The sequence below is a fragment of the Perna viridis genome, chromosome 12 (assembly GCF_037379345.1).
Source record: "Perna viridis isolate PV_CMFRI_1.1 ecotype Kerala chromosome 12, ASM3737934v1, whole genome shotgun sequence".
NCBI classification, from domain to species: domain Eukaryota; kingdom Metazoa; phylum Mollusca; class Bivalvia; order Mytilida; family Mytilidae; genus Perna; species Perna viridis.
Window position 1 is genome coordinate 20,861,798 of NC_142456.1, and position 15,181 is coordinate 20,876,978.

At 31.5% G+C, this 15,181-nt stretch overlaps 1 protein-coding gene across 3 annotated transcripts in view; it reads left to right on the top strand.

Annotated features, from left to right (window-relative positions):
- LOC148601645 (neuroglobin-like) overlaps nucleotides 1-15,181 on the top strand; it is a 62,986-nt gene that overhangs the window by 30,477 nt on the left and 17,328 nt on the right. The window lies entirely within an intron of this gene.

Sequence of the window (15,181 nt, forward strand, 5' to 3'; positions counted from 1 at the left end):
CCGGTGCATCTGGTCCATGCTTCCAGTTTTAAGTAGAGTCCGAGTTGCTCATTTGCTTTTGTTACTTTGTGTGTATGATTTTAGTTACTTTAGGCTCTTTGTTGTGTATGTCTTTTTGCCATGTCTGGTCTTTGTCCCTGGATTATATTATTTTGATTATCGCTATAACCTTGGTTCCCTTGATTACTCTTTATATAAAATAAACATCACGATCTAGATAAAGTATATTTCAAAAGTATATAAGGTTTAAAAAAAATTTACGTTGACTGTATATGTTGTATCGTGAAAATAACATATGTTCAATTACTGACAAATGTAGAGTCCGTTAAATGGCATTAACATAAAATCATGTGATTTTCTTTACGAAAATCCTTAAAATTAGATATTTATATCCGAAAATGAGCTCGACAGACAAAACTTTAATATTGTGTAGAAAATAAGTCATGACAAGTTTATTATGACGCTATAATATCATAAAGCGTATTCAATTTCTTTTGTGACAATCAAGTTTCAAAACCTTTACCTCTATGAATCCATTAAAATGATCGCTTGATTTTTTGGCAATTTTGCACACGCAATGTAACGTCATAACAGTTCAACCTAACTAATCGAATGCAACACAATCATAAAGCAACCAATTGGAACGGCAAATTTATATCTTTTTTTGAATCACATCGTCCGTGATACCATTTATTTTCTAGCCGTCCAGGAGCTTGTTAAAATGGCCAAATCATGAAGAGATTATTAAACAGTGAATGGCTCAAAAATCGTTATTTCGGAAGTGACGTATTCTGGAAATGACGTATGTAGTAAGGAAGTGATTGTTTGAACTTCTAACGTTAACACAAAGCGTATGTTACACAACAACCCTATTGACCGATATATCAGTGATGTAAAGACATAGCGGTGCATTATAATGAACGTAAAATATGTTTTGAGTAACTCCGTCCCTCATTATTAAAGCCTTAAATAGTATTGAAGAAGATAAATTGTTATTTTACTTCATTCACAGAAATAAGTGACAGACATAATTTTTTTTTTTAGCCCTAATATTAATAGGAGTAGAAATGCATATCACCCTGATTATTGCCTTTTATAATACACACGTTCCTCTTAACTATTTCGTTTGACTACTACTGCCTAGATTTTATAAGTTCAGTATTTTTGTTATAATGTATTACCCTTTATTAGAACTTTCAAAATCATCGACCTCACTTAAACAAGATTTAAAAGATAAATCATAAAAAGAAATAATACAATGGGAATGTATTCAGAAATTAAATAGATCAAAAACTGTCTGACATCCTATCCTATGAACTCCATCACAAGCTGATAATTATCGAAATCATTTGAAACCTTTTGAAAGTGTTAGCAGATTGGAGATCAAACAGCTTTTTTTTTTATATCATCTTTAAAATATGATCTTTTGTCAGCAACAGCTGCCTTTTATTGCTATCTAGCATTTTTTCTTTGGTTATCTCAGTCATTTATATTTCACTTTCTAAGCTTATTGAGTAAAGCTTTGAAGTCATCTGAGTTAATGTCACCCTGCGGCAATCGGTTGTCGGTTATCATTTTAATACGCGCATTTTAAACCTTCGTCAGGACGAGATTTAAAGAAGTAGTGAAACTATGTTAATTGACAGGATGATTTCTGTGCTTGTGCTCAGTTTACAATACAAATGTACAGGGTTTGTGCAGTAAAAGTGCTTGCAACTTTAACACCAATCAACATGCACAGTATCAAAACCAAACAAATAATTAACATAGCCATCGTGAAAATATATGTCCTCGCATAAACCCCGTTACAAAAATAATACATATTTTAGACAGTGAAAGACGTGCATTTAAGGAGGTAGACCTAGGGTAAGGGGCATAACTCATGGAATCAGTGATATGTTTGTATTATATTCAATTTCATCAAAGGCTCTCAAGCATTCGTTTGAAGTAGAATAAAATGAATCCAAGTCAATTAGATGCTTACATAAGATTGATGCAAAATGTTGCATACAAACGTTCCAATTTTAAGAGTTGTGTTCCTTACCCTAGGTCTACCTCCTTCAAAATCACGACATTGGACATCCTAAATAGCAAAAATAAGCATCTTCAAACATAAATTGGTTTCTAGTGATAAAGTAAATGTAAATATTTGAGTACATGAAAATGTAACAGCGACATCTAATTTTTAAAATATTCCCATGTTAATCTAATATATAAAATATTCCCATGGAAATTTTACCGCAAATTTAGGCTGCAGATGATAATACTTTAATTATTTGTATAACAATTGAATTTAAATATCATTAGAAAAAAACATTCCAGCCATTTTCGTTACATTGTAAGTAGGCATACATTTCCATTACTTGTGTCAAAAGTGTAAATGGATTTCAGCTTGATTCTTACATGGATAATGTGTCCGTAGGAGTTGAAGTATTGGTTTACTGTACTACGTTTAATTATCGACTATGATGTATAAAACGGTTTCTATTAATGGTAGAAAGCAAATAAATAAGTACAGTTTAAAATTTTCAATCAGATCCCCTTTGATAAAACCGGTGACGATTTTCACATTTGAAAAAAAAAATAATTATTAACTTCAATAAAGTCTTTTTTATAACATCACAGCTTTTAAATCAATTTCCTCTGGATAGCGAATATATATTTTATAACCCTTCATAAACGATATAAAGCGTCATTTAGCATTAAAAAGATCTTAAATATAGTACTCATCAACACAATGATTCACTTACTTAAACGCAATTGTATCGATTGGTACTTCATGATATATCGAAATGGTACAAATAAAATATAATTGAATCGATGTAAATTTATATATAAACTTCAACTGGCACACATTTGATTGAGTTTTTAAATATATTGTTTACAGAAGCATGTTGCAAAATACCATGATAAAAGAAAGAAAACTTATAGTGTTAAAACAAAATGTAGTCATTTTTAAATAACAGTTTTCTTTATAAGGCTACAAGATATGTGAATTTTCAATAATGCTGATCTTTACAGGGATACAATGTTAAACGATTGAACAATTGACCTCCGTCAAGTTGTTGCCCATGGCTTGTCCAAAAAACGCTTCGGGGAATGAAATCTGCACAAAAACATTTCAGTGCCTACCTGTTAAGTTATATATCAACTGAGACACGGACGTTGAACAGTATTCTTGTTTAAAAAGAAAAAAAACACATGAATTATTAATGTTTTAAGAATTTCCAAACAACTGATGCTTAAAAAAAGCGGATGCTTAAATTGACTGAATACTTGCACTTCCTGTGTATTTATGTATTAATTTGAACGTGAATTGTTTATGATATCTTGCTTGGAGGGAGTACACCATTCCTCACTTCTAGGTCCAAAATCAAATTCGATTTAAAAAAAGAAAATTAATTTAAATGGCCAAACATGTGTTTCCACTTGCTTTTTCCAAAGAAATTGTTCTATATATTTTTTTTAATTTGTTATTTGTTTATGTTTAGCTTGGTTGTCTTTTTTGCACCAAAAATAGCTACCTTACATTGACCTAGACGGATGCTTAGTTTAATCTGAACTAAATAGAGAGAAAAGAGCCGATATTCATGAGAGCATGAAATAGAAAAAATCCTGTGCAATGACTAATGCCCCAATAAGTTTAGTACTATTATAAACCTGGCCAGGGTATAAACACACACCCCATAGAATGATGTAAACGTTAAACGATCGATCGTTGATATTTTCACAACCTTTGATGATCTTACACAATAATCAGTTCTACTTATTTAAAACATTACGCCTTACTTTTGTCATAGAATTAGATTGAGAGAAAGACTGCTCTTTATAGAGACAAAAGAAAAAAAAAACATAACTTTGCCATACTGGAGTAAGTATCTAAGCATCTTTAAACATTTTTTATGAGCATTACTATATTTGTTTCGAGAATAAAGTAAATATTGTTGTTGTTTGCATTGGTTCTCGTTCGTCTTTCATACCAAAAATATCGCGTTTTTTTTTTGTTTAAAAAAAGACGTTGAAAAATGTAATGAATCTCTATTTCTCAATTCAACATTTACACCATTTTATATTTACTTAAAACAAAAGGACACAGCTTTGAATAAGGCAAATGGTTTGTATCAAAATTGGAAATTATTCTTTTCACCCAAAATTGACGATTTGGTTCTGAAATGTATGACAAAGCATCGAACATTCCCTCTCGACAGTAGTCGGAAAATTTATATTATAGTGCAATTATACATTTAAATTTAATAAATGCACGTCGAGTTGATTATTATTCTCCGTGTTTTTAGCCTGGAGTAATATAACGAAATACTTCGAAATGAAATAAAATGTAGAAAATGAAATTAAATGCCAATTTAGATTGACTTTTACACCCACGTGACCTATATTTGAACTAATATTTACAACAGGCATTACCAATTATTTCATCACCAAAATTGGTTTCAGGAATGTCTAAACATGTGCTGGCAAATTGAGATAATTGAAAATAAATTACATCGTATTTGTACTTAGTTCAATTTGGTGTAGAGTAAGTTCTTCAGATCTTTGCAACAATTTACTTAAGTGCAGTAAAGAGTGAAAGTAAATCAAGGTTTATAATGGTTGGAATCTATTCGGTGATGGAAGTATACTTGTTCACACTTAAAGCAATTCATTTCAGTTTACTATACTGCATTCCTATATCTGAATATAGTATTTCTATTCAAATTAAATAATATATGAATGTATTTTTGAGTTTTGACGGAGGAAAATGGCATGGAAAAAGTACACTTACTTTGTTTTGCGTATATTGTATCATTGGAAGAATTATTCAATTCATTGAATTGTTGCTAGGTTATACGTGATACAGTTTACTCTTATAAAGCGTAAAGCTTAGAAAGATTACTAGAATTCTGTTTTAAAAAATTGTTCAATTTAAGTAGAGGTTAAAAAGAGGTTTTACATCAAGTTGTCGTTAAGTTTTGGACTTTCGTTCACAGACAACGGATCAATAGACATAAATAGCATTAAAGTATCAAACAAAGTTATACAGAATAACTTTATTTTTCTAAATAGACCCAACTAAACATATTGCCTTGTATCCATGTACACAATGAAAACTGATTTATTCAACGGGTCATAGTTTTCCCTTCCTGGTTAGTATACCTACGATTTGACATTTTATTTACAACTCGGCGGGTGTTTCTAGAAAAGCAGAGGACGCTTACCATACCGGAGCACCTGGTCCACGCTCCCAGTTTTTAGTTGTCTTTGTCCCTGGATTGCATTCTTTTGATTACCGATATAACCTTGGTTCCCTTGATTACTCTTACTCATAAAACAATGCCTACAAGGTATTGTTAATAGAATACTTGATTTTTGAGCTGTAACTAAACTATAACTATAATAAGGGTATCATTTTCTTGCTTCGTGATTATTTATCTCCCTCGAACGATTGATGAGACTTCATTTATGTTTTACAATTTATTCTTGAATGATTTGATGTAAAAGTTTCTTTGAGATTAAGCGTACGTCATCGGCTGTTTTTTACTGATAAGAATATTCGAATGACAACACTTTCCAAACCGTTGTCACTCGAATATTCTTATCAGTAAAAACAACCGATGACGTTCGTCATTACTCAAAGAAAAATATAAAAAATATAGAGTTGGAATTCTGCTTCATTTCATCTAAAATCATATATATTAACACTTGAATTTGAAGTTTGTAAACATGTTATATATACAGCCTAGCTGGCCTAGTGACCTAGGGCGCTGGATTTCGTGCAGGCGGTGTTGCAATAGTTGTCACAGCGGTACGAGTTCTGCAGAGGGACCGACAAAAAAATTGCTTTTCAAATTTGACAGTTCTAACATCGTTCGGAATTTTTTCAAACCCTGCTTTGTTTACTTTATCGTCCCTGTATCAATTTGATCCGATGGAACGGTGTAGAGAATAGAGTCGTCACATTCTGAGGCGTATATATATCCGTATTTCCGTATTTTACGCTCCTTATTGCCTCGTTATATCCCATAACAAGATATCCTAACCTATATTTCCCATACCTTATTGCCCAATACCCCAATTCACATTTCCCTTTGCCCCATACTCCAACCCACAAATACCCATCTCAAGTTGTTCCATACTACAACCCACAAATTCCCATCTCCAATTTTGTTCCATACTCCAAACTAGCAATCCCCATCTCCAAGTGTTCCATACTCCTAACCACAAATCTCCACCTCAAATTTCCATATTCATATCTCCTTGTGTCGCAAAGGCCTTTTTTCTAATTATCTAACCCACATACCCTTTTGCCTATCTCATATATCCCCAGTTCCAATCCCCAATTGTTTAATTTACCATAAGTTATTGCCCCATTGTAAGCAGTGTCTTAACTTAATATGAATTGGTACTTCAGTAAATCTTCAGCTTCCATCGCCCATGGTAGTATTTAATTAATCATTTATATCAGCATTATGCAAAACTTAATATAACACGGATTATACATGAGTTTAATCGATTTGGCATCATTCATAAATTGAGACAATATCTTACATTTATGAATAAATTCAAACCAACTATGAATGTGTGCCTAATTACATTTAAATTTAAATTTTCCATATTGAATAGGAAGTAAATTGTGTCCGACATTTTTTTTTCATAATCTGACGGATACCATATCCTTCGTATTTTATGTTTTCATGTTAAGAACAGGCTAACTTTAAATACATACTGTAAACGTATTTATTTTTGCGATTTTGGCGTTTTAACTGTTTAAACCGAACCAATCTCAGTACGAAGGGTTAGGTGAAGATATGTTTTCCATTGCTTAAAATATTAAGATGTATTATAACATATAATCATTGAATTCAGTTCTGAAAAAATCAGGATATTTCTTACCATAAATTATTGTATTTCAGTTGCTAACATATCAATTTTTTTTACCAACAACCAGATGCTATACATTAATAATGGAGATGAATGCATTAGATGATACACATTAATTGAATATCAAATCAGTATAAGTGACTCAATATAGACTCAAGTATCAATTCTTAATTTCGCTGGATTGCTCCCGTGTTACGAAATAAATGTCGGTCAGGATATTGTAGCTGGCGGCATGCAATTGATAGTTTTATGTACAACACTGATTTGCTATTAAAACATTTGCCTGAACATAACGGACAACTTTGAAAGTGAATACGAAAAGGTAGTGTTGACAGCGTATACACGACTGGCGAACCTCGATTTATTTACATGTTTTATTTTTATTTTTATTTTTTTTATTTTTTATTTTATTTTATTTTTTTTTTTTTTGTTTTTGATTTTGTTTTCGTTTTGTTTTTTATGTAGCTTATTTAACATGTATAACATGTGATTTTCAAAAACATTAGCCTTTAATAAATACCAAAGTGTCTGTTTAACACGAGTTGGTCATCTCAAAATTTTACTCGTTTCCTAGACGAAACATTAGGTGAAGAGAACTAAAACGATAACCGCAGGAGAGTAAAAACAAATTAAATTAACTGTCTTTTGTCGATGCCGAATGATACGTTATAAACACATAAGACGTCCACCATAAAATCATCTAAACAATACTGCTTTATATTTCATTTTTAATAAAATAATAAGTACAACATTGGTCTAATGTGAGGAATTGAGTATGGTCCTGCCTAAAACCATGACATGGATGGTTCGGCTATATTTCTTTTGAAATTTGACGTATTTGATCTATCCCACTGCTGTCGCTTCTGTAAATGTCTTTATCAATATCTCATCGACTTCTAAAATGTACAAGATTATTATGGATCTCGTTTAATTATATTTCGTATCAAGACTTTTAACATTAGAGTGAATAATTGAATAAAGAATGAGAATGATTTCGTCGTTATCCTTGTATAAGGAATGGCATCAATGTCATTAGGTTTTTGCAATTAGACAGTTTGTATTCATTAGCGATTGAAAATATTTCCTATAGTTTGTTAAGTTCAGCTATCGGGAAGAATATGAAAAACATGACTACGGAAGATCAATAACCACTATTGAAAATGAACACATGTTAACCTCGACCATTTAATGTATTAGTTTATTGGTTTATCGCTTTGTTTCTTTTTTGATTTGGCCTCTTATGAGCAACTCGGCGGGTGTTTCTAGAAAAACAGAGGACACTTACCCTACCGGTGCACCTGATCCATGCTCCCAGTTTTTAGTGGAGTCCGAGTTGCTCATTTGCTTTTGTTACTTTGTATGTATGATTTTAGTTACTTTATGTTCTTTGTTGTGTATGTCTGTTTTCCATGTCTGGTCTTTGTCCCTGGATTACATTCTTTTGATTACCGCTATAATCTTTGTTCTCTTGATTACTCTTTGATACTTTCCGGGTGTATAAAATATTATTTTATCTGTTTTGTCAAAGAAAGAGAAAACTAATGTCATTCTGCAAGCATTAGTATAAGCAAATTAACATGTATAAGAGGACACCAATGTAAAAATCGGGCACTGGTTTTCATTTGACCAACTTTGTTTTCAAAACAAATTGTCATCTATCTCAAGTCTCATGTACATCTCTTCTCAAAGTTCAATGTTGGTGTTTGATTAACTGCAAAGATTTCAGAAAATTAAACTACATAGAAAGATTGGAAATAAAAAGGAAAAAGGGAGATAATTGTTTAATTTGTGCATCATGTGGTTGCTTTGTTAGGGATTTTAATATCATTTTTGAGCCTTCCGATGTTGGTTAAAGATATTTGACATACATGCATTTTGTTTGATATAAACATAGCATATAATCATAATACCTTTTCGATACATTGTTTGTTCACTTCATATTCTACATATTAATGCATACTGAATCAAGTATACTTTATTATGACAGATAGAAAAGTTTCAAGGGTTGATTTAAGCATCATTATTGGAAAGATCTGCTAAATTATGTGAAAATGAACGAAAATACCTTAATGGAGCACATTACAAGAAAACTATCTATGTTCCGAAGGTAATTCTAAAGAATGTTTAAAGTTCTGTTTAGAAATAACAAGGATTGAAAGGGTTGTAAAACCTTATAAAGATCTTTCATACTGGAACAAAAAATAAAAAGAATAAAATTAATGGTTCAGTGTGCTCATTTTAAGCATATAAAAAATTGGCGGGAAAAGGATTTCTCTTGACTTCCCATAGTTTTTTCTCAGTAGCTGTTACCCTTTTAAAAACGCCGGAGAAATGAAAAGGATGTCATTAAAATTTCTCAAATAACATGTTAAGGCGTGTTTAATGCAATAATGTAAGTAAAATGGGGATCACTGGGCAAAACTTTCAATGCTTTGAAATCGATAAAACAAGAGGACTCCGAAAACCTTACAAAAATGGCTGAACATGAACAGCGAATTTCCTTGAGTAGGTTATTGTTACGTTTATAGCATACATCGAGCGATAAATTCATTTATTTCATCACTTATCATTCGTTTTTGGAAAATAAATTTCGATTGAAGCAGGAAAAATAGTTGTAGGGTAAATGTGATTCTAAGAATATTTTGAATTTTATACTTACTTGAAAATGTTTCAAAAACAAGACGAATTCTGCTTATATTAGATCACTATTAAGCTAACTGATAAAACACAATTGACCAAAATTGGATTCAAGACGCTTTTTAAAAGTATCTAATTTCTAGTTTTCGCTCACGACGTATATTTTTGCGTTCCATCTATTACTTGAAACATCATATCAACTGCGATATAAAATGGAAAATTAAATGTACATTTATAGCATGCAAACCGAGAATTTTATGACGCCATTCATTTATCGAGGCTATAAACGGTGTCGTTTTTTTAAATTTTATCAGCGGAAATAAAAAGAATTGTTCATTTGTTGTTTTGTTTTGATTTTGAGTCAATGAAGTGTTACAAGAAAAAAAAATTGAAGGCACATTTTTAGCATTCGAAGATGTGAATGCCAATCAATAACTTCAAGACAAATCTACTTGCCTCTGAGTGGTTTGAATAGAGTTCAAAACGACTGAGATATTGAAATCAACTCGAGCTATTTGATTTTGAAAACCGGAAACTCGATGAATTATTCAATGTGTGTTGAAATTAAATCATGAGAGTTGATTTTAAGAGATACATTATTACTCAATTAAAAGTTTCTCATTTGAAACAGTAGTTTTTTTCCTTCTTCTTCTCATTAACATGCAAACAACGGTAATTAGATTTTACATTTTCCAATGCAGCAAAAATCTACGTTTAATACTAGATACATGTCTACAAAATGAGCACACTGAACCATTATTTTTTTCTATTTATTTTTGTTCCAGTATGGAAGATCTCAAACGGTTTTACAGCTCTTCCAATCCTTGTTATTTTTTTAACAGAGCAGTGAACATTCTTGAGAATTGCCTTCGGAACGTATCGATAGTTTCCTTCTAATTTGCTTCATTACGGTATTTTCGTTCAATATTATTATGCAGATCTTTAAAATAATGATGCTTCAATCAGGTTCGCGGGAGTGTAAAAATAAATCGCGTAATAAATAAAACAATGTAATGCACGTACAATGGGAGCAATTTATTTCGTTGGTTTCAGCTTGTGTTATTGATAGACAAAAAAACGTTGAAGACTTGACATCCTGTTGCCTGGCTCTGTTGATTTAATTGAAACAATCGTCGATTTTTTTTAATAATTTCCGTTAAAATCAAAACCAAAGCTACAGCCATTTTGCCGGATATTGAAACCAAAAAAAAATGAAGCATTTAGTTTTTGTAGCGGTTACGTGTTTCACAGCACTGACAATTGAGATACAAATAATCACAATAACAAATGAAAGATGTGTATAATACACCCGAAGGGACATTATGAATTCGGTTTTCATTTTCCTGATTTCTAAGTCTGTTCGGTCAACTCAAATTCCTTGAAGGAAAAAAATCAAGACGCCATTGGTAAATTAAAGATTGTCTTGAAAACTTGGTTTTGAGGGCTTAATTTGGATATCTTCTGAATAAACTCCTTAAAGTATAGTTTAATATCGATGGCAATTACGTGTTTTTATTTTTTTTATTTTTGTTGTTGTTGTTTTTGTATTTGTTTGTTTGTTTATTTGTTTTTGTTCTTTCCAGCATAACATGTTACTATATTTGTAACCTGGGAAAACATAAATGCGTATTTAATAGGATTATATAGGTCAGTCATATCAGAAAAAAAATTATCATATGAGTATGCTTATGATTTATTGGAGCCCAGTATTTTATAAAACTATTCTTATATTTGCATTAAATGTTTTAAAATAGTACAAACTAACCAGTGAAATACACCCGGTATTAAATCTCCATTTACCACAATCCAAAATACACATTTCAGGTGGTTCCCTGCTGACAGTAAACACTCGTTAAACAAATGATATTATGATCCCTGTGTTATGAAATCTAGCCTCTTTGATATTTTTTTTCTGTTTGAAAAATTACCTTATTAATCATTTATTCTATTTAAGACTGTGGATAAACGAAAGAGTTTTTTTTTTCTGGAAACCTTAATAACCTTAACATATTGTTAAAAATCTTAGTTATTCGTGATACAGTGCAGTGACTTTTTTTTAGTAAATCTAGAAGAGAAGAGGACACTTACCCTACCGGTGCATCTGCTCCCAGTTTTAATGGAGTTCGAGTTGTTCATTTACCTTTTTACTTTTTTGGTATTATTTGGTTTAACTTATATTCTGTGTTGTGTGTGTCTGTTTTTCCATGTCTGGTCTTTGCCCCTGGATTACATTCTTTTGACTATTGCTAGAATCTTAATTTACTCTTAGAATACTCTTTAATCAAGGTAAGATGCAAGTACTACTTATATTACAATCAGTTATAGAAATAATAATAATAATAATAGTCTTTATGAAATGAGAAAAAAAACTGAAATAGTAAAATAACCTCATGTTCTGATGATATAAATCCAATTGTGTATTTTTTAAATCAACGCTGCTTTTATTTTTTCCCTAAATTTTTATAAGTAGATTGATTTTATAAGAAATTTACCAGTAAAAAGTACGAAAAGTGTAAAGAAGTGATACAATTAAGGAAATTTGTTTACATATTTGTATTCTCCGAAGTGTTTTTATTCCGATGATGACTATCGAGTAGTGCAAGCCGGAGATTGATAATCCAGTTGCATAAAATACTATTTGTCCATTCTTCCTAATTTGTACCAATTGAGAAATATCAGTAATAAAAGTGAAAACAATATAATGCCATGTCTAATTTTGATTAGGTTAGTTTTCCCTTATTGTATAGCACACTTGAATACACAGTTTAATAACCAAATTACACATATAAAAATGTATGCGTTAATTGATATTTAAAACATTGTCGTTAACATTGTTCTGGAACACCTGATTGCGCTCCTGATTTTTGTTTGTATTTTGTTCTGTTTTCTGTGTTATGTTAAGACTTTTGATTTTTACGTATTTGAATTGATTTTATGTTTTGATACGTCCAGTGTGGTGGACGCGTTTTTCAACAAATGGTCGGTATTCCAATTGGAAAAAAATTGTGCCCCGTACTTGCTGACCTATGCCTTCACTCTTATGAGGATGACTTCATAGATGATCTGATCCGAAAGAAAGAATATCGTTTAGCTGGATCCTTTAATCTCAGTTTCCGCTATATAGATGACGTATTATCTTTAAACAATCCTAATTTGATACATTGCATCTACCCCAAAGAACTTCAGTTAAGACATACTACAGACACTGTGAAGTCAGCCTCATGTCTTTACCTACACAGAAATCGATGGTGAAGGAACACTTTACAACAAACGTGATGTCTTTTCATTTAGAATTGTCAACTTTCCTTTCATCTACGGCAACATCCCTCAGCACCTGCATATGAAGTGTTCATATCACAACTCATACGTTATGCCAGAGCTTGCCGAAACTACGCAGACTTTTTGTATCGCGCTTGAATTCTAACAAATAGGCTTTTGGAACATGGTTATATTTCTACAAGATTGAAGTCATCACAAGTTTTATGATCGTCATAATGAACTCATGGATCGTTACGGTGAATCCATCTGCGCCATGAAAACTGATTTGTTCAACGTATCAAATACGCTTACCCGACCGGTGCACCTGCTTCATGCTCCCAGTTTTTAGTGGAGTCCGAGTTACTCTTTTGCTTTTTTATACTTTGTATGTGTGATTTTAGTTACTTTATATTCTTTGTTGCGTATGGCTGTTTTCCATGTCTGGTTTTTGTCCCTGGATTACATTCTTTTGTTTACTGCAAGAACCTTGGTTCCCTTGATTACTCTTTTCCCAATTTTTTATCTATAATTTGTTAATCAAATCATAGTTTTAAACCAAAGGTTAGTGTAATTACCTACATGAGTGGCACTTTTGATAGTGTATTTTTTTTGCAGTTGGATATAACTTTGAATTTCCTGTAATACCGTAGTTAATGTCCAAGGTAATTGACCTAATTATTAAAAGAAATTCAAGGTTAATCCTTATCCATTTGTTCAACGGACTATTTTCCGATGAAATATGCCGATTAAAGAAACTAATTAGATTCCGAGAACATCCATACTTGTCGTCCTTCTCTACAAATACCTTAAGCTTTGATTTGCCGTAATAATCGTATAGCTGTACATAAGAAGCCTCGAAATGTCTTCTACATACTGCCAATCTACAGTAATTACCAATATAAAGCCGTAATAATAGCTTGATCAAGTACCACTCGTTCAAAACGTCATGCATTGGCATAGGACTGCTCATCATAGAAAGAAGTTTTTAGATAAGTAATACATGTATATGCTGCAATAAAAACAATGACATCAAGAAAACAATTCAAACCAGGCAACAGTGCAAACATTTACAAAAATAGGTTCAAATGATTATCGGGTGTCTTTTATGAATGTCGTGAAGTTAAGATATTCATAAGTAAAAAGTAATGTGCAATGATATTGTTACTATCAAACATCATAAAAATGTATTTGATAAGGTTTAATTTTACATAACTGAAAACACGCGTTTGTTCAGATCTATATTCATTATTCTTTGTCTATCTAGTAAACGAGTCAAATTCTGGGCTATTTAAATTGTGTATCTTAAAAAATAAGGTAACGTGTCACAGAGATTAAAAAGAAATAACGTAAAGCATGTTCCTGTTGTGAATATATCAAGCAGAGAAGGAGGTGAGACACCTGGTAAATAGTTTACTTTCCTAGCTAATTTTGGGTTTTATACTTACTTGAAGTGTACTTGTGTTTCCTTTCGGTTGCTGTAAATTGATTGATGTATCTCTCCATGTTTTGTTTAGACTATGTCTTTTGAATACTATAATTCGCTTCGAACATATTTACATGTAAGCTTAGTCATATATTAATCTTTTTATCAATTTTAAAAGCCTTAATGAATTATTTTGCAGTGTCAGTTCGTGCACAAAATGGGAAATATTTAACCTTAACTTGCAAAAATACACTGAAGCACAATAAAAACTATTGCATGATATTCTAAGAAATTGGTATTTCAACGAAGCCTTAGACGGAGTTTGATTGACGTCTACAAATGGATTTTATGTTTTGATATTGGCTATGAATGATAATCGGTTCCCGTATATTTTGTTTTAATGTCTTTGAAGTAGTTATTGATTTGACAAAAAACAGCGATCAAAATACCGTCTTAAGTATTTATATAATAGTCTAGTCCTCGATGATAACATAACGTTATTTGATTTGTCAATAAAACGTTACTGATTATCAAGTGTTTATTTTTATCGTGCAAACTCGTGACATTTCGGATTGTTCTGTATCCATTTCTTATAACACTACAGGGGATGCACGACATAAAAAAAATACAAATCGTGACGTCCCTTCTATATAAATGCATCGATAAAAGTACAGTACAATGCCAAGCATCACGGCAATGACATTGGTCCTGGATCTATGATCTGATCTTTGAAACTAAAATTCTACTATTAATAAAGGATATATATGTGCCAAACTTTGCTAACTTATGTTGGTTTTAGTAGCTGGACGGCAGGAAATGAGGTCCAATATATCGTCGACCTTTTACACCATTGTAAAATCATCTCTTATACAGATGATCCATGACAATGGGAAGAATAATGGCTATATTTTTTTTTAATTCAACGATCGAACTCAAGACATAAACAATATAAAAGTTTACACGTATCAAAACAACTTAAGTAACGCT